At 32.7% G+C, this 20,921-nt stretch overlaps 1 pseudogene; it reads right to left on the bottom strand.

Annotated features, from left to right (window-relative positions):
• Positions 1 to 13,995: 13,995 nt before the first annotated feature.
• LOC149527863 (uncharacterized) lies at positions 13,996 to 20,123 on the bottom strand (annotated as a pseudogene).
• Positions 20,124 to 20,921: the final 798 nt, after the last annotated feature.

The following is a 20,921-nucleotide window of genomic DNA, read 5'->3' on the forward strand; positions in this document are numbered from 1 at the left end:
ATTGTTAGAAGTCGGGATGTCATATTCAATGAGAAAGTGTTGTACAAAGATCTGTTGCAACAACATAAGAAGAAAGAAGATGATTATGTAGTGCTGGATGATACTCCAAAAGTTGATGTTCCATCCATTCCTCATGATTTGCAACAATTACAACAACAAATACCACACACACCAGTGAATGTTAGATGGTCAACGAGGCAAATTAGACCTCCACAAAGATTTTCTCCCTCTTTGTATTCTATTTTACTTACTCATGCTGGTGAACCTGAAAGTTATGATGAAGCTATGTAGGTGGATACTAAGATTCAGTAGGAGCCTGCAATTAAAGATGAAATGGACTCTTTGCTACAGAATAAGACATGGGATCTATGCAAGTTGCCTGCAGGTAAAGAGGCTTTACAGAATAAGCGACTTTATTGGTTGAAAGAAGAGGAAGGGGGTAAGAAAAGATTTAAGGCCAAGTTAGTTGTAAAAAGATTTGTACAGAAAAAGGGAATTGATTTTGATGAGATACTTTCTCCTCTTTTTAAAATAACTTCTATCCGTACTATTTTAAGTCTTGTGGCTACTGAAGATTTGCATTTAGAGCAGTTGGATGTTAAATAGCCTTTCTTCATGGTGATTTGGATGAAGAAATATATATGTCCCAGCCACAAGGATTTGAGGTCAAAGGTAAGGAGAACTTAGTGTGCAAATTGAAAAAAAATTTATATGGCTTGAAGCAAGCACCTCGGCAATGGTATCTGAAATTTGATAGTTATGCATGAGCATGGCTATAACAGGTGCCATTCAGATTATTGTGTTTATTTTAAGAGGTTGGATGATGATAGCTACATTACTTTATGTCTATATGTTGATGATATGCTTGTAGATGGGTCTAACATGGATCATATTAAGGGGCTGAAACGCTAGTTAGCACATGCATTTGCTATGAAGGATTTTGGGGTAGCAAAACAAATCCTTGGTATGAAGATTTATAGAGATAGGAAGAACAGAACATTGATGCTATCTCAGGCTTATTATGTTGAGAAGGTGTTGCAACGTTTCTCTATGGAGAATGCTAAAGCTATCAGCACACCTTTACCTAGTCATTTAAAATTGACTAAGGAGATGTGTCCCAAGACGCAGGAAGAGGAGGATAAGATCTTCATGGTACCCTATGCTTTAGCTATAAGAAGCTTGATGTATGCTATGGTATGCACTAGGCCAAATATTGCACCTACATCACTCCTACAGGTGTACATTCATCATTTATAATCAAATTCAATTATTGCAAGTTTTAAAATTGTGTATCTTAGTGATTTTAAGTTATTCAAGTATTACAAAATTGATATAAAAATAAAAGATATAACATTTAATGTAGACCCATGAAAATTCTCTACCTAGGGCTTCATTCTTGAATGATTGTAGGAAATTTGAGGGTTAATTCATTTAATTCCAATCATATTAACACTTGTGTGAATTTTTTTATTGTTGACTACCAGATATAAGTGCAATTTCCTATAAGAGAGTGTTAAGGTTGTAGGCTACCTCATATCAAACCTCAACTACTTCTTTTCATTTGGGTTAGCCATTTGATTGGAAGAAAAATTATCTAGTACTTAGAGTAATGACTTAGAGTAATGACACTCTTGATGCATTCAAAATGTACTTGTATGGCATTTTTCTATATAAATATGGAAAGGATAAATCAGCCTGTGATGTTCTTGTGATATCTTTAAATGCATATACATGGAGTTGGAGTGTCTGGCTTGAGCTATAGGCTTTATGTACAAATATTAGAATCCTAAATAGGCTTGAGTTGAAAGATTATTGGATGAAAGATTTTTGTTCTTGTAAGTGCTTACTTGGAACTCCACAAAATTATTGAAAGTTTAGAAAAATATATGATGTTACAGGAATATTTCCTTTTAGAGAGTATATTTCAGGTCATATCAACATCAATATTTTATAATTCAAGTGATTATAAGAGAGATGAAAGCTTATATATGGATATGCTCAAGTATGATGCCTATCATATTGACAGTATGGATATCTTTACAAACATATAATATGTAAAAGAATTTCTTACTTCTCTACCTAGCACATAAAGTATTTTTTTAATGAAATATATAGGCCTAAATCCAGTTTTATAATTTGAAATTATTGTAGTCTCAAGGGTCAGCATGAAAAGGTTGTTTTTTATTTCATGTGGGCAATAAAGATGAAAAAGAACTATCTGGAGGAAACTTCCTAGTTAAGCGCACTCAAGCTAGAGTAGTACTAGGATTGATAATCTCCCATGAAGTCCCTGTGGTTCACCTCTATGACCATCACCTAGATCTAATGAGTACTAAGTGTTCCATTTATTCTTAGGAGAGATGGATTCATATTGAATTATTGCGCATGAAATATGAGTCAATGAGTTGGACTCAAAAGCTACATAGTTAAATCCTGGCAGCAATATCACAATCTGATTTGATGTGAAAATTATCTCCTACATATCAAAAGAACTACCTTTCAGCATGGGCACTTATGGGGCAAGAATATGTTGAAATGAAAAATACTCCAATTGGTATTGATGCTTAATAATGATTTATTGATATAAATCAAATAGACTATTATGTGATATGATTTAGGGAAAAAACTATGAAATTTTATCCATGCTCAACTATGTTCTCTATTATCATTAGAAAGCAACTTTTTTGGGTCTTGATGATGCTCGCTTGTGAATTAATATTTATAGTTTATATGATAATGAGAAATTGCAAATGCTTGATCAAGCCATGAAGTATTATATTAAGGATTTAAGAAACATGCATATAGTGTGCCATGATGAAGCTATTACAAAATGAATCTTGACAGCAAGAAAATTAATAGAATTATTTTCCCAAAAATGATTGAAGCACTATTGTACCTTGCAAATACTTTGAATAAAATAGGAAAAAGTGATTTTCTTTAGACCTAGAAATACTTTGAACCTTATCCAATGTGATTGAATGTAATTTTATCTTTGGTATTCTTGTTACCGAGTGGAGGAGCATAACCTGTAAAACCTGCCCACAAAGAAAAATCAAACAAATTGTCATTTTTCACTAAAATGTATCATACAAATGTAATTTACTAATGCAGTGTATTAAAGAGATGGTTCTTTTAGTTTATATTCTTATCTACTAAAATATTAAGATAGGGGAAAATAATGAGAAACTAATTACCATTTTTCCTGTCAAACTAATATGCAATATAATAACCCTAATGTTTGACAAACCTTACTATGCAATTAGTATTCCTTTACATAAGGAATCATGGTGAGGTAAGGGAAGCAATGAATTTGTGGAAGAGTAAACATGTGCAACATCTATGGCATCTTATGCCACTTTGGTGGTGTTGGTTTAAGCAGCTTCGTGCAAAAGCAGTGTAAAACTCACAACACACACATTCAGCACTACCTTAATTTTTGAGGTTGTTACACCGAAGCAACCAAACTGTGTCTTGTATTTCCATCAGGCATAACTATGAAAATCAGTTACTCTATAGAATTTGAAATGTTTTTAGCTTGGCAGATTAGATGACCTTTTTGTAGATTGATTACCTTGACAATAAATTAGTTTTTTCAATGTTAATTATGTAAAAGCTATGTCAAAAATTGACAATAAATTATGCATAATCCAAAATGAATTAACAGCAATTTAATTTGTTATATGAAATTATGCAAAATCCAAAATGAATTCAATCCTAGTTTTTTAACAAATCTATCTACCAGACCCTTTTAACAAATCCCAATATTTGCCTTCCATGGAAGTTCTTTGTCGAATTGGTACTCCATTATAAGTTATTTGCTACTATTACTCCTATTTATGCTTTTCTATCTATTCTAAGAATTATCTTTAATGGTTTACTTCAACATGAGTTGCTACTTTTATATCATGTGCACTTATTCTCTATTTTCTTGTAACCATGGATAGAAGAACCCTAGTTTTCATACAAAAGTTTGAAAGAAGAATACATACTAGAAGATACAACTACAAAGATTCTCAGTGATACTTAAATCTATTTGCCAACTAGTTCTGATGGATCTGGATAGAGTCTATATTGGATCTTATATTTATATTATTATGTTTATCTTGATATTGATCAAACATCATAAATTCATATGAAATAGTTTTATTTTACAATTATATATATTTGTCTCTTTTCTTTTTATATATAAACACATGAACTTTATAAATTTATAAAAAAAAAATGTTTTATGAATTCAACCACAAAAATTCACAAACAGGATGTACCCTAACCCCTCCCTGAATTGAACCTACAATTTAACCTATTATGCTTTTATTTCAATGTAAACGACACAAGATTATAAATCAACTCATGAAGATATTATCATTCTACCATTCTTAGATTGGTTTTTCTAATAGTCATTTGGATTTCCATAGACCATAAAACAAGAGGGAAAAGCATGTGCTCTCAAATAGAATAAAATGTTGGCACATACTTGTCTTCCACATTCCAATTCCAATGGACAAAGTCACCAACACAAATATTATGCCGAGTTATTGATAATAGATTCTAATGCATATATTCAAATGGAAAATATGAAAATAAACTAGCGGAATAGCCTTAGTTATTTACCTTTTGGAACACCCAGTTTAGGGAAAACTCTAGTGCATGTTCTTGCTCTATTGCCTAGCTTTCTATGCAATAGTGTTCTCTCTCACATGTGGGGGTAGGGGAGACAAGGAGGCTCCTTTGTTGTTTCCTTGGCTATGCAATAGTTCTGCAACACCCTACCCCCCTCTCTCTCTATGCAATAGTTTAGAGGTGTAATCCACATTTGAAATGTGGAAGTTACCAAATTTATTCTAGTTTACTCTCTTTTCTCTTTTTCTCTTATTTGGGGGTAGGAATAAATAAATAAAATGTTATGTTCATTGAAATCCAAGGAGGCTCCTTTCTTGTATGCTTGGCTATGCAAAATAACTCCTTCATGTTTTCTTGGCAATGAAAAAATTCTCTCTAGAAAGGGGAGGTGAGGGAGATCCTTTCTTGTCTGGTTAGCTATGCAATAGTTCTCTCTTTCTCTAGGTAGGTGAGAGGCAGGGACTACTTTCTTATCTAATTAATGTCTCTCTAGTGATAGGGAAGGTGTGAGGGAAGTGTGTAGATGTTTTTTTGAAATAGAATCATGCTAAAATGAAAACAAATGAAAAGTGAAAACCAATGTGAAACCACTGATGGATTCCATGATTTAAACATCATCATAGAGATCAAAACTATTGAGATATAATATTTACATAGCCATTTTCATCGCTAAATTGTCAAAGTACATGCAAGCAAAGTGTCACATCACAAGATTCCTACCCATGAAATGCTTACCAAACCCCCAAAATCATCAAAAAGTGTTGTTGAAATCCTTTGTACTTAGGCATCAATCACTAAGTGATCTGGTTCATGGGAATTGGTCTAATCAGCCAGTCTTAGGGAAAACCTTCTTGGTGGCTTTTTTATTCTAGTTCTTACAAGGAATGTACCAGCCTATAAATTGCCTCACATGGTCAGATTCCAAAAAAATTAAAAAAGAATCTCAATTATCCTTCTGCAAAAGTGATCAACAGATTATACCTTGCTATTTAGCATCCATGTGCTAAAGTCTTCTCTTGTCTATTTAATTTCAGTTAAGTCCCAAATACTATTATCAGGGAACTGAGCTTCAATTACTAAATCATTGTAAATACAATGCAATGATTTGAAGTCACCTGGTGAATAAACTACTAATGAAAACAATGGTGAATGAAGAACTTGCAAAAATTTTCTAAGCATGATTTATAATTATAAAGATTTGCCTCGAACAAAATGCCACAATCAAATTGTGAACTAGAGAATAGTGCAAGGCCACACAGGCAATTACTTCCCACAAATACTATGATAAGAAAAGATAATGCTCACACACTACTTGAGATCTGAAATAGAACAAGCTTCAACAATACATTGCAATATATATATATGGATCTTTTGGCATTGTTACTAAAATCGTTTACCTTCTAGGTAAGAACATAATTTTGTTTCAATATACAAATCTTCAAAATGAATTTCATATCAGAAAAAAAAAAGTAACAAAAAAATAAATTAAATTGTAGTGCACTAGGAATAATATAGCACATAATAAGTACTAAACCTCAGTTGAACAAAAGACTATATAGCGGCTTCAATAAAACTGATCACCTAAACCATCACTTATAGCAAGCAACTTGAAAATATGTAGTACAAACCATCCTAGAGAACAACCTTTAATTTTTAAAAACTTCTTCTTTTACTAGGTGAAGTTACCTCATTGCATTTTACAGATAAGAAGTCTACAATAGTTGGTGACTCATAAGCATCAGCACTGAGGAAATCCATTGTCTGCTCAGTTTACTGGCCATAAGTATCAATATATCAAAGTCTTGGTGGTGGAGGTATCAATGGGAGTCAACCTATTCACTAATTTTTTTTAGTGTTATCAACTCTCTGATGAGCTTGTGTACTAGATCTTGACCTACAATGCATAAAATATTGTTATTTCTCTTTTGATTTTTCTCTATAGAAGCCTATCAAATCATAGTACATGGATTTAATAGATGAATGGAACTAGTTGAAAGAATTTGATGAGTAACTACATTATTTAAAAATTACACAAACCCATGGCATGTGTAAGAAACATCTTGGCAAAGCTTCTACAGACACTTTCAAATATACTAAATTACCACTTGTTTAAATCAACAATCACATTTCTATAAGAACTAGCCATCCATAGATAAGCTACCTATGAGCTAGTTGTGTTAAATTATCCTCAATATCATCTTCCTCATGGTTGACATTGACAAGAGAAGTTGCATGAGTTGATGTTCTTTTTCACATAATAGGAAACCCTGTAGTAATTGAGTTGTGTTTCCCAAGCACACGATCTAATTCATCATTCAATGCAAGACCTTGACCAAGAAGCTCCTCGTCCCTACATTAAATTTGAAATAAAGGTGAACTAGCTAGATAATGGGCTAATAAAACATGCTTTATTGCTAGTGAGAAGCACTAAAAACTAGTTCACTTTGCATTTGCAACCTTGGGTAGGGTCTTAGCAACATGCTCACATTGAACCTTTGATGTAAAGGAGAAGTACACAAGCTCACAACCCTCAGGAAGGCTTTCTTAGATAAGAAGTTTCTGAGTAGACACAAATCCTCACTAATAATTTTGTTGTGATTTTCTTATTTAATTCCAAACAAAGTTGTAATATCTTAGGCAGAAGAGACTACTATTGTTTGTGGTTAAGGATCCTTTAGGTCAGTAGAATCACATGCAAACTGGATGTGACATTGTAGTAAGCAAACTGTAATAAGAGCTAGGAGCTTGCCTAGTGATCAGGGCTTGAGACTTGAAACTACATGAAGCATTTTTAGGCATTTGAGTCTCAAGCATCACCAGCTCAAAATCAAACTGAAAAGGAAAATTGGTGAATAAAACTAAATAAAAATAGTCTTCTTGAGTAAACATCAACATTGTATGAACAATACCATTACAATGCACTATACTTGGTACAAATATATTGTTGGCTAAGTATAAAGAACATTGGTGGTGAATTCAAGTCCAAGCTGCAAAAGCAAAGACATTTACATAAAAACTAAGCAACCCTATCTGGCAAGAAAAGATATATAGAGATTTTTGATTAAAATTACAAATTGATGCTAAAAAACTTAAACCATAAGAATTGTTCTATAAGATAATAAAGAAGAAGGATGAATAATCAAACACCTGAAGGATACAATGTTGATGCACCTTCAAAAAGATCATCCGAAGGACATCATATGCTTGGGCTGAAGGAGCTTTGAGATTCATTACTACACTTGGGAATGTTCTCATCTTCAATCTTCTGAGGATTGAAGATGAGCCCATTCATGAGTGTAGTAATGAATCTCATATAATGCAATCTCATCTATGAAGCATATTAAAAGCTAATAGAGCATCTTCGCTAGCTGATCTCCCTTACAAGCCATAGGAGAATTTTGAAGATATTCATGATGCTAATAGGCACATCATGACTATCTTCGACATTCTCCTATGGATCTTGTGGTTCTACTCTTATAACATGAGGCTTCCTCTTCTTTTTTAAAGCATAAGGTTGATGCGGCCCTGTAATAAGAAATAAATGGGTTTAATTTGGATTATGTATAACAAAAAGAAAACCAAAATGTAATAGCAATTTTTAATAGAGAAATGAACTATATAAACTTATAAAGTTCATAATAATAAAAGGCCATAAACAAGAGCTAAATTCTGAGTAGACAAAGTTTGCACACATGAAGTGTACCTAATTGATCAAAATCAAATCACTGCCAAGCCTTTTAACCACTCCTTAATAGAACTTTCTCTGTCACCAAGTTTGCAGTAGGGTTTTTATTTATTTTTGGATCTAATGTTAAGATGGCATCTCCATCCATAAATTTCTTCAGAGCCTAAAAGATTTATACATGAAGTGATCAAAAACTCAAAATCTGTCATGAGAAATAGAGCCCCAACACTGATAGTTTATACATTTGCTAAAATCATAACAACCCCGTTCAAGGAAAAGCATCCTTTAATTCAATATGGTTCACAAGAAAAGACTCAGTTTATACAATTAGGATGAAAAACATTAGTAAGGGACATTGATTGCGAGAACAACAAATATATTGTTCATAGAAATGGTAGTGAAACTGACATTTGTATTTATGCCAAGTACAATTAATTATGTTATGTATCACCACATGGGTACCATATGCAAAAGAAACATTAAAAGCCATCATAAAACACTGCCTTTGATCAATCTTTGAAACATAACAATCTTAGATGATGGAACTTCAACATCCCTAGAAAATAATTCACATAAGATGTTAGCCAGCTCTAAACTTCAATTCAGGCAATTCCTAGACAGCATTTAATATTTCTTGCAAAACATTCAAAATTCAAAACTATTATACAAGCAAATCTCAATCAAAACTCTATGACCTCTAGCATCCCTCTTGTCTGTACGAATGTGGAAGTTTTCATCAATGCATGGGCATTCATCACCATCTCCAAGCTTTATCTCTAAGACCTAGTTAATTCTCTATCTTAAATGATGAAATATATAAGCAATTATATAGTAAATTTTAAAGTTTTAAATGCCAATAAACTTCAACAGAATATATATTTTACAAGCTTTATTTCTCAACATGTTTTATGGGAAACTAGAATTTGGTGGCTAGCAATGCAGAGTGTATGCTTAGCGACTGAAAATATAAGACTCTTATCATTAAATAATTTTAATTTTTTTGTGAAAAATCTTTCCAAAGAGATGAGCCAAGTCTAAGCCCAGGGAATCACCAAATTTTAATGTCTAATGCCTACACCTTAGATCAAGTAGATTGAGCCTTGGAAATTTTTCCAGAGCTGAAATCATTTCCAAAAAGTTTTAGAGAAGTCATAATGAGTAGTCTCATTACAAAGTTTTAGAGAATTCATAATGAGTAGTCTCATTACAAAGTTTTAGAGAAGTCATAATTGGTAGTCTTATTACTACCAACAGAAGACATGAAAAGGTGGGGTAACAGCCATCAGCAGTAGGTGAACAATACCGAGGACCCTAAAATGACTGAGAGAATGGATCTGTAATCAAAAGACCAAACTAGATTTTTCATCCAAGGTACCCACTCCTCTATTAATTATTTTTCAGTGGTTTCAAACATTTCCACACATATAGACTCAAATGTATGCACTCTTTGCTGACTGGTATTATATTGTTATAGAGTATACTACTAATTTGGGTACAAATAGTACAATAAAACCACATTGGATGACATTCCATTAGTCATCAAATAATGATGTTGCAGTCCCCACTAATCCAATCATGTCTTCACAATCTAATCCAACAAAGAAAGAGGTGGTAGATCTACTTGGTCCTTAGTATTCTCCTATTTAGACTGATCGAAACTATCATAGTATTGGTTTGGTGATATCGTAAATCCAATACCCTTCTTGTGAACATTTTGAGTCTCATCTATGTGAATGATTTGCAAATTTTTCCAAGGCAACATATGATCCTTCAACAAGCTTTTATACTCCAATAATGAGACCTAGTTCTGATGGAGATATTAGTTTCTATACATTTCTTGGATTTGTTGCTGCTACCAAGTATAATGGGAATCTTACAATTTTATCTAGTTAGAATGGGTCATCATCACAAGAGTGTGGAAACTCTTTGGTACTCTCCAATGTAGGTCCCCAGCTTTAGCAACCCAAACAACTAGAATTGTGCAAATAACAATACCATTGGCATAGCAGACCATGCTTCTCTTTCATCAACCTACTAGTATACATATTCAACACTATCCTCCTAGCTATATCCTATACCATCCATATATTCCATATGTGTATGTACCATCCTAAAAATGCACAATTTAGGAGGCAATAGTGGTTTTACACAACTTCCTACTAGTAGGTCATATCCACCAGTAGCTACTAGTGTGAAATTCTCTATGTCATCATAGTATAAGCCAGGGGTGGCTATTGGGAACTCTCCCCATATTGGCATTCTTGCAAGTTATGGTAACTATACCACAACACCATTAGGATATAATGCAAGTCTTACTACAACTGTAGGAAATGTATCATTTTTTGATGATAATGGAGGATCCTATTATAAAGAAAATAATTTGTATATTGCTAGTCAGCAAGCTGAAGAATCTGGACTATGGTTTCCTCAATAGCCTCAAGATATTTTAGAGGTACAAGAAAATTCATATTACAACATGCACAAAATTTCCCACAGTCAAGATGTATAGCTTTGATTGGCATGGTATCAATCACCAAATTGCTATAATGCAAAGTGAGCTGAGTTGTGTCGAGCAGTCATACTTTCTAGAATTTTTATGTTATAAGAAATATGTCTTTTGAAATTTTCAAAAAAATGTATTTTGTTTTCTTTGTAATCAAACCCTTATAAGGCTAATGTGGTTGTTTGATATTTGGCTATCTACCACTATTTTTTGAGCCATAGGTCTTTACTATGTAGTGCATTCGTAAGAAAGTAATATTTGATGACATTCACTAATTTTAATAGCTCTACCTCATTATCTACTGCTTTTTCTAGAATAAGGAAACTTTTTATTTTATAATAATATATGAAGAGCATTAATTTTGCAAAAACAAACTATAACCTGTATCTTCCATATTTTTTCAAACTCTATAATATAAGAAACAATGGAATGTTATGACAGTTGTCACTAATGGAGTGTATTTGCAAGGAGGAATTTTATAGAGATCAGGAGGAAATGAGTTATAACCATTTAAGACAACAATAGGATAAAAGTATAAACAATTTAAGATAAGATAAAAATGGAAAACAATAAGAAAAAATAGTATAAACAAACCTATACATCCAAATCCTAAGTCTGGAAGCTTCAATGAGCTCTTTATAGGTTGGTAGCATAGAGAAGTCTGCATCCTTCTAGTTACGTATGAGAACATCACTACAAGTGCAAAATGAAAAGCTCCAATTATTACACACTTTTCTTAGGAAATTTTGAGATTGAATATAACTATTATCATGAAAAAAGTTAAACCAATTCTTTATTTTCTGACTTTTAAATTGGGGAATTTTTAAATCTTTTTTTAATGGAGACATTTTTGGTTAGGTTATTAGTAATTAGCAACATAATTGCAATGGCTAATTGATAAGAAACTATTGGTAGTTATCTACAAGTTAAAAAAATTTCTTTTTTGGAGGACTGAATCTTGGTGGATGCCATTATCTCTTCTTACCATCATCTTCATCAAATGTGTTCAACCAAGTAAACTACAACCCTTTGGTAAATTAGAAATTTTAAGTAAACTCATTTACAATTTATTATGTTTATAGGAAAGAGACATTAATAATAGTTATAGCTAACATCACACACATATATCTCTTAAGTAATATTCAAATTAGACTATTTTTTGGGTATTATCTTTACATTGACTTCAGCTTTTGGGTATTAACAATGCACATTGTAGGAGTCTTTAGGTACACAAGTTAAGAAAAGGTCATTTCAAAGTGTCAAGCTATACATTGATCTCTACAGAGCCAATAACATTTCACCCAAAATCAAGTACTTGTGTACAAATGTCTCAATAATGGTCCACCAATATCCTAGTAGTAGTTCTCAAGTTTCCAAGAGTGGTGCACAAACGGATCAATGAAGAATAAAAAAGATAAAACCACAAAAAAAAAGATCAACTACTAGCACATATATGATCAAATATTGATACATAAAAGATTATCTAAGTGAATAGGAAGTGTATTTGACATTAAGTAAACCTTTATTGAACCAAGAGCCACCATTAATACCTTTCCTCAATTATTATTTTTTAAACTTAATGATGTTCTCTTTGATCATAAAATTCTATTTGAAATGTTACTAATAAGATCTATATAATCCAAAAAATATTGATTAATTTTTATTAATGTTTATGAAAATAAAAATAAGTAGAAATTGAATGACCACCTGCACGTAGTCCAATTATATGGAATCCCTGTAATATTGGCATGAAGAACTTTGTGCACATCCACTGTATTGTACTATTTCTCAGCATAACTTTCAGTGCAAGGATCATAACCTCTCATAAGAAACTATTGAGTGAAATTGTAAAAAAATGTCATCTGTCTACTTCTAAAATGTATAAAATTATCATGAATTGAGTGTTATCTAAAATATCTAGATTTAAAACCAATCATACAATCATGTTTGATTGTTTTTAAATAACTTTAGAAACAATTCAGATCCATAAAAAACAACTAAAAAATTATAAACGAAGTTTCATAAAAGATGAGACTACAAATGTAAATATAATAATTGTATACCCTTTTCTCAAATCTTAAAGATGACCTTTTTCCATCTCCACTAGACTTTCCACAAGGAGGGGTATAAATACTATATTGATCAATGTTTCCAAACTCCTTATTCATTGCATAGTTGATGAAAGAGTTACAAGTAGCACCAATGTCTTCCAGTCTAAAATTGTAGTTTTTGAGAATGGATTGATAAGTCTGATCAGATATCATGGCATGACTCCACCAATAATTTACAGCACCCAAGTTGTCATAATAGTCATCTATAACCGCATTGCCAACCTGTAATCATGTTATATTCATATTTTTGTTTCACCTGATCTTTAGAATCTTCCTTATTCAACTAAGTAATGAGAATAAGGAAGTAGCAAAGAGTGTTTACCATGAATCCTTTGAGGTTTATGAAGGGCTTAATGAGTCTCTTGTTGTACTTATAGATTTTCTTTGCAAGCTATGGGATTTAATGTCCAGCATCAATTAGAATTGAAATTGTATTTATCAGTTGGTATGTAGTTTCTAGTGTTCATGTAGAATAGTTTTTTCAATATGATTTGGATCATATTCAATGATTCATTATGAAAAGGAAGAACGATTTCAACAATGAATCACTATGGATGATCTAATTGAAAAATGTATTTGAAAAAATCAATACAATAAAATATATTCTTGTATGCAAAAGACCAAGTAATCTAAATTGAATGATGGGCTAAGATAAATATAAATGAACAATTTTATCAGCCAACATATGGAAACACTATAAATTTGTGTGCAATGGGCAATTGAATGATGGGTTAAGTAAAAGAGAACCTGCATAGCTCTCTCTTGTGATGTAAAATTCTCTACATTTGTATTGTGGGAACCTTGCAAACCACTTGATCAAGAAAATCAATGAATCCTGTGCTGCGAGGGAAGAAATATGGTAATGATGAGATTGCATAAATTACTAGAGGATACCCATTAATGGTAAAAATAAAATCTTTAGCTTACCAATGCGTTCATCACCTATATCTTGCATAACAAATGTGATGCCCTACATGCCATGAATATAGTTAAAGGGCCCATCAAAAGGTATTATAGTTTAGCATAGATTCATTGATCTTATAGCACAAGAATGTGACAAGATTTTGCCCTGATCCCTACAAACCGCTCTCATCCAGCCTGTAGGCAAACCAAGACACAACATGAGCTCCCTATGAACACCCACAACATCTTGAGCATCTGGCATGTGGAGTAACTACATCACGGTATGCTACAAAGGAATTCAAGTGTAGAGATTCTAGATATTTTAGGAAAACTCAAGGAAACCCCTACACCATGCTCTAGGTCTAGCTCCTTCCTGTGCGCTCCATGAACATTAATGAAATTGAAAATGATTTTTTATTTTGAAGTTAAGCCCATGTTGGTAAAAGTTTTGACCAACATGGGCTTAGATTTAAGAAAAATAAAATGTTCCCTTCTATAATCTGACGAACATTTACCTTTTTAATTGATGGTCAAAAATTTTGGTTGAAATTTGAGGTCAAATGTAGTAGTGATTGGAAACTATTAATTCTTATCAATATCAATGCAACACCATTATTTAACAAAATCTTGAGGCAATATTTTACATGAATGGGTCCAATTATCAGGAAAGACATGCTTAAACATCAAATTTAATGTCATATGATGAAGACCTCTAACCTGTAGATTGTAACAAACACTTCAGGAATAGTTCCAGCAAATGAGCCAATTATGTATGGACTATACTTGACATTTGTAGCAACACTAGCATAGTTTAAAATAATGTAAGGAAATGGTGAGATTCTCAAAAGAGAAACAACTTGGAACTAATGGAACCAATTTGCATCTCCTACTAGCCTGAACAATGCACATTTCTAAGGCCACCTTTCAAGCCATTTTTGCATTAGAAAAGATATATTGACCATTATAAGATATCTTACAAATTCAATCAACTAAATTTTATAAACATGGAACCATAAGATGAGGGACAAAAATCTACATGTATTTGGCTATGAAAGGTAGACCCAATGAAGTAAGGCAAGGACATGCCAATACTAATTCCTGCCATTATTATCAGGAATCCAATGTTGTATCCAAATGTCATTTTAACTAGCCACATTGAAGGTGCAGAAGATAGCAGAAAAATAGGAAACAAACCCATTGACCCAATAAGCACAAATACAAGTGCTTTCACACTAAAAGTCATTGCTTCCCAATCCAAGATTGGTATAATCACCTACAAAAAGGAACATAAGACTTTTATGAGAAGAAGTTTCTTTTTTAGAGAAAAGAAAGGCACCATCCATGTAATTTGTCTTCCAACACTAATGTGTAGGAAAAAAATTAATTCCAGTCTGGCTAGTTACAAAAAAATGATCATAAACTCTAGCAAAAGATGTGAAGCATTCTAAACTATAGATATCTTTCTCCTCCATCTACTTATCCAAAACTTTCAAATATATACAAAACACCTAGAAAATGATAGTGACTCACAATCATTTTTAGCCAAATAGGCAGAAATGACTACAAGCATACATGAATGTGCATTCACATTAACACACACAGAGAAATGTCAATGCTTCCCTCCCTCTGGTTTATTCTCATATTATTTTCCATCTAAAACTAAATTATGTCAAGAAAAAGTGTCAATTGTAGTGGATAAGTCAAAAAACTATCATAACACATACTCAAAAAATAATGCCATCTCAATTAAGCTGGATGGTATACCAAATTTATCAATGATGAAAAGAAAATGAAAAGTTAATTTTATAGATCTTGAAAGAAAAGCACAAGGATTTAAAACATGTCAAAACCTAGTCAATTAGAATTGGCATTCTCTAGATGACGAAAGCATATACAAGTGCCAATAGAGAAAAGCATAATAAAACCACCTTAATCCACTAGCATATGCAATACTTGTCTACTTTTTTTAGAACTTGCAACCTCCCAAATTTTTGGGGCTTTGGTTCATCTAAAAAACCTAATCTAACGTAATCAATTTTTTTCTTGACATGTCACCTAACTAACATTTTGAATGACTTCCCTCATTGATTCAATGAGAACAATGGACAACTTCTTGTTCTTGTCTTTATTATGAATAGGCCAATCCAGTTATGTGTATATGTACACATAGATCACAAAAGGAAAGGTTGATGAGAATGATTTATATGACCATAATAGTATGTAAAATAGCTTAGTTTAACTTATTTCAATAGATCAAAATGTTTTAAAAATAGCACATCATGATCCTACAAGAGAATTTAGAATAATTACACTCAAAGCGAATGCTTTCTACTGTACATATTGCTTTTCTAATTACCACTATATGTCACTAGTCTAACACCCTCCAATAAGTTCATGTGTGGAATGATGGGGTCTTGATCTGGATATTTTGACCCAAAAAACCAAAATATTCAAGTTAATACAATTCAAAGATCTTTGCCACCTTACCATAGCTTGCAATTAATAACTTGCTAAAAGAAAAGTCAGGCCAAATGGAATGTTCATATCAAGAAGAACCACAGGAGTCTAAAATACATTGTGAATTTTTTAATCAAGTAATGTTTCTTACTTGTAAGAAAACATCAAAAACAAAAAAGTAGATAATCTAAAAATTTCTCCACAATTGTATATTAAATAAATAGCAATAGATCTGTAAAATATCTACATGAAACATCTACCCTTGCAAGATCTATTAAGCACTTTATAATCCTCAAAATTCTCTCCTCCTAATAGATTTTAAAGGTCAATTGTTGCTAAGGAACCTTGTCACTTCTCAACATTTTCTCTCCCAACCAACATTGAGGGTCAACTACCAGCCAAATTAAAATTCAAAACATACAAACATGATACTATCATTCTCTACATTTTAGAAAACAAATCCTTGACCATAACAAATAAACCAATTGTAATGTCTTTTTCTTCTAGTATTTTTCAATTATGTTTAGGAAATCACCATTTCCACCTTATCTAAACCTTTGTACAATAATTTCAAAGCATTTTGGCATCTTGTCCACCAACTATGATTCAAGCTAATCCTTTTAGACAATAATTTTGAGAACCATTTAAAATAGAATTCCATCCCTTGCACTATAAAATAGTATTTGAACTTCTAGATTTGCAAACCACATCTCTCTCAACATATACCATATTATCATCTTTAAGATTTGTAATTCCCACTCACCACACAAAAATATCCCCAAAAATCTACCCAAACACATGTTGGTCACTTGAAATAATCTTATGCCTTGCTCATCATCTATGTAAAATAGTCTTTAATTTTGTTTTCCAAGAGAGCATCCTTGATTGGATCCTCTCTACAACCCCTTTTGGCGATTGAGGACTTCTTTTTTAATTCCTATTTACTCCCCCAAACTACCTTGAACATGTATGGGCATTTAAATTACTTATTTCTTCATTAGTTACTAACTCTTCTGTAGGTTGTCATCCAATTTCCAATATTAGCAAAGATTTTTCAATTCCTAGCATCATGGCATATGGTTAAAACAGTCCATCTTCAAATTTATTGAACTTTCTGATGTCCATCTCCAACCCACTATGGCAATATAATTTAATTGAATTAATCTTAATAATTTCCAATCTTGCACAACTAAGACCCCAATGAAACATTTCGTCTTGAAAACCTATCATAAGCTTGACCAGCCACATAATAGAGCATTTACGATTCCAATGGATCTTGGGCTTAATAAAGCTAAATGAAAAATGTATAATATTTATTAAAAAATTGTATTATGGATAAATATATTGCAACCACATATATTTTTAAAGCAAAACTAGTAGACTTCTACTATAGGGGAAGGCCAAGAATGAATTGATTTTCCAAACCAATTTGTTTTGCAGCTAGGTTTGCAAAAAAAATGGTGGCTTGCAAAATAAAAGGTTTTGAATAATGGTTTAGAAATAGAATAATATTTAACTGACCTCTTCTAAGAAGATTAATAAAATGAACCTTGACAACCTGAGACAAACTATGTAACCAATAGAAGAGCCAAAGACAACAAACAAAACATCATGGATACATAACAAGTTTGTAAACATATGAAGTGTAAAAGCCTTTATACAACTATGTTGATCAGGTTATTCATAGATATTAATAACTATCTCAAACACAAAGAACATTCAACCTCGCTAAATGGAAGAAATTCAGAGAACTATCATTGTATACAAGAAAATTTGCAAAAATTAATTTAAGTGTTGTGTAAAGTTCTATTTGTATAATAGATAGTATTGTTTTCTTGCAGTCTACATCTTCAGACTACTACTTAGTCAAGTGAAAGAAGTTTGTAGTCTGATATTAGATAATTCATAGAAAAACTTTCCTTTTCAATCATTTTGAAGGCATTATGCGTCCAAGCATAGAAGTATAAGCTTAAAGTTTGTGCTTGATCTTCATCCACTATTTCTATTGCCTTTCTTACTAGAGGATACCCATTAATGGTAAAAATAAAATCTTTAGCTTACCAATGCATTCATCCCCTGTATCTTGCATAACAAATGTGATACCCTACTTTCCATGAATATAGTCAAAGGGCCCATCAAAAGGAATTATAGTTTAGCATAGAGTCATTGATCCTGTACCACAAGAATGTGACAAGATTTTGCCCCGATCCCTGCAAATTGCTCTCATCTAGCCTATAGGCAAACCAAGACACAACATGAGCTCCATGTGAACACCCACAACATCCTGAGCATATGGCATGTGGAGTAACTGCATCACAATATGTTGTGAAGGAACTCAAGTGTAGAGATTCTAAATATTTTAGGAAAACTCAAGGAAACCCCTACACCATGCTCCAGGTCCAGCTCCTTCCCACGCACTCCATTGAAAATGATTTTTGATTTTGAAGTTAAGCCTATGTTGGTCAAAATTTTGACCAACACGGGCTTAGATTTAAGAAAAATAAAAATTTTCCTTCTATAATCTGACCAACATTTACCTTTTTAATTGATGGTCAAAAATTGAGGTCAAATGTAGTAGTGGGCAATTTCATGGATTCAATACATATATCTATGATATCAAGACATATTTCATATACCAAAACATCAAATCTATCTAGTCACCTTGTGATTCAGACATTGGCATTCATTTAGACCTCATTCTCATGAAATATCATTCTCAACATAACCAAAAATCATGTCAAACACATCAAGCATTTACTTGGTTCTTTGTCCCAATAGCAAAACCTATTTGACATACAACTTCAAAGGGATGCAAATGGATCTTAGATCTTTGTTCCTAGACCACATAAGATTGCAAATTATTGAGACAAGAGATGACAATCAAAATGAAACTAATGGAATTTTAGCTCACTTGTATTCATTTCCTTGAAACAATACAATCAAATACATGAAATCAAAAACATGAAAAACCTAACAGATCTGAAATATCTGTATTATCTCTATAATTGCTATTCATATAAGAGAAAATGTTGAAGAATGAAGGTGGAATCACAGATCTAGATCGAATAAAGTGGTCTCACAGAAGGACTGAAGATTTCCAACAAACAATGGTCTCACAGTGAAAAATGGGAACCTATACAATGAGAAAGAACAAGAATGATATAGGAAAGAAAGAACTCCCAAATTTTCTCTACATCTAACATGTGCCCACTTGAAATCCCATTTATTTGTAGTGAAAAGAATCTCTCTTATCTCTCTCTGTAGCTAATCAATCAAATCCTTGATCACTTTTTGCTCTCTAACTGAAAATTGGAGCCAAATTATACCAGAATGGTATAATATCCTCAAAATTGATCCAACATGTCTTTTACCAAGTATTTTTACCAAACCTATAACTGTATTTCCAATTTTCACTCATTTCATTGAGAAGGCCCAAATTTTACATTTTTGGCTATATCTCGAACAAGTGAATTCATGTGCAAAAATGAACTCCATAATCAAAAAGTTTGTCTTCTCACGATTCTGGTGATATATAACATTGCATATTTAGCCTACCAGAAACCCCCTAAAAGCCAGTTTGAAAATGCCCCCCTATTACAAAGCTCAGGTCTACAACTTCAAAATAATTAAAATTTGAAAAATTTAAAATAATGTAAAGTTAGAGCTTTAGATTAAATTCCCTTTTGATTATTAAAAAAAAATCTAATGTGGAAACCAATTTTTAAATGAGACTTTAAAATCATTTCTTTTCCCCTCACCCCCTTCAATTTTGGGGTCAACTCAAGGTTGACCGAGTACCGCATGGTGCCGTCTGATTGGCTACTCGATCTACATCATCTACCATGTCAGCATCTATTTCAGCCCTGATGCCACATGTCAACCTCCCGCAATCTCGTACTATTTAACTGGTGTACATCTTCATCAAGCGGGCTTGTGTCATCCGTCGAATCTGACACGTGGCGACATCTGGTGAATCCATCTTGAACTGCACCTTTGGCACCACCTCATGACTAGCTGGGATTCACTACCAAGTGATGGCATCCTGCATTTCACAATATTTATCTCCTAGACACCTTCATCTTGCAGGCTTGTGCCCACCACATGATGCCAACACGCGGCAAAATCTGGATGCATTTTTGTTCTTGGTGCCATGTCAACTCGCATGCATCTTCATCGAAAATATGTGACATCATCGCCTCCATCTATCACATCCAAGTCAACTACGGTCCCACACAACACAACATGGCCTTCACAAATGGTGCATGTCATAAGACATTGTATGCTTTGTAAGAAGTTGTATTTAAATACTTAAAACTCCCATTCCCTAGCCAATGTGGGATTACGTGACTTAACTATAACTCCATTTTTATTGCATGGCTTCAATGAACTAGAGATGTCTTTTCTCATACATGTGAGGATCCTTTTTCTACTATCGCCTTTGCATGGGCTTTCCTCAGTTCACATGCCCCTTTACTGCCTCAAGATGGCTTCCTTACTTTGACTACAAATTTTTTCATATACTAACGTTCCCTTTCTTATTACGGCTTTGATGGTTTTGTATCTATTATGGGCATAAAAGATGAGGAGGCCCACATTTTCTTCTCCTCTGATCCACACCCTTTCCCTTTTCTTTTTATGGCAT

Source organism: Cupressus sempervirens, unplaced genomic scaffold (assembly GCF_028749045.1).
Source record: "Cupressus sempervirens isolate cs-2001-9-10 unplaced genomic scaffold, ASM2874904v1 CseChr00s100001_01, whole genome shotgun sequence".
NCBI lineage: Eukaryota > Viridiplantae > Streptophyta > Pinopsida > Cupressales > Cupressaceae > Cupressus > Cupressus sempervirens.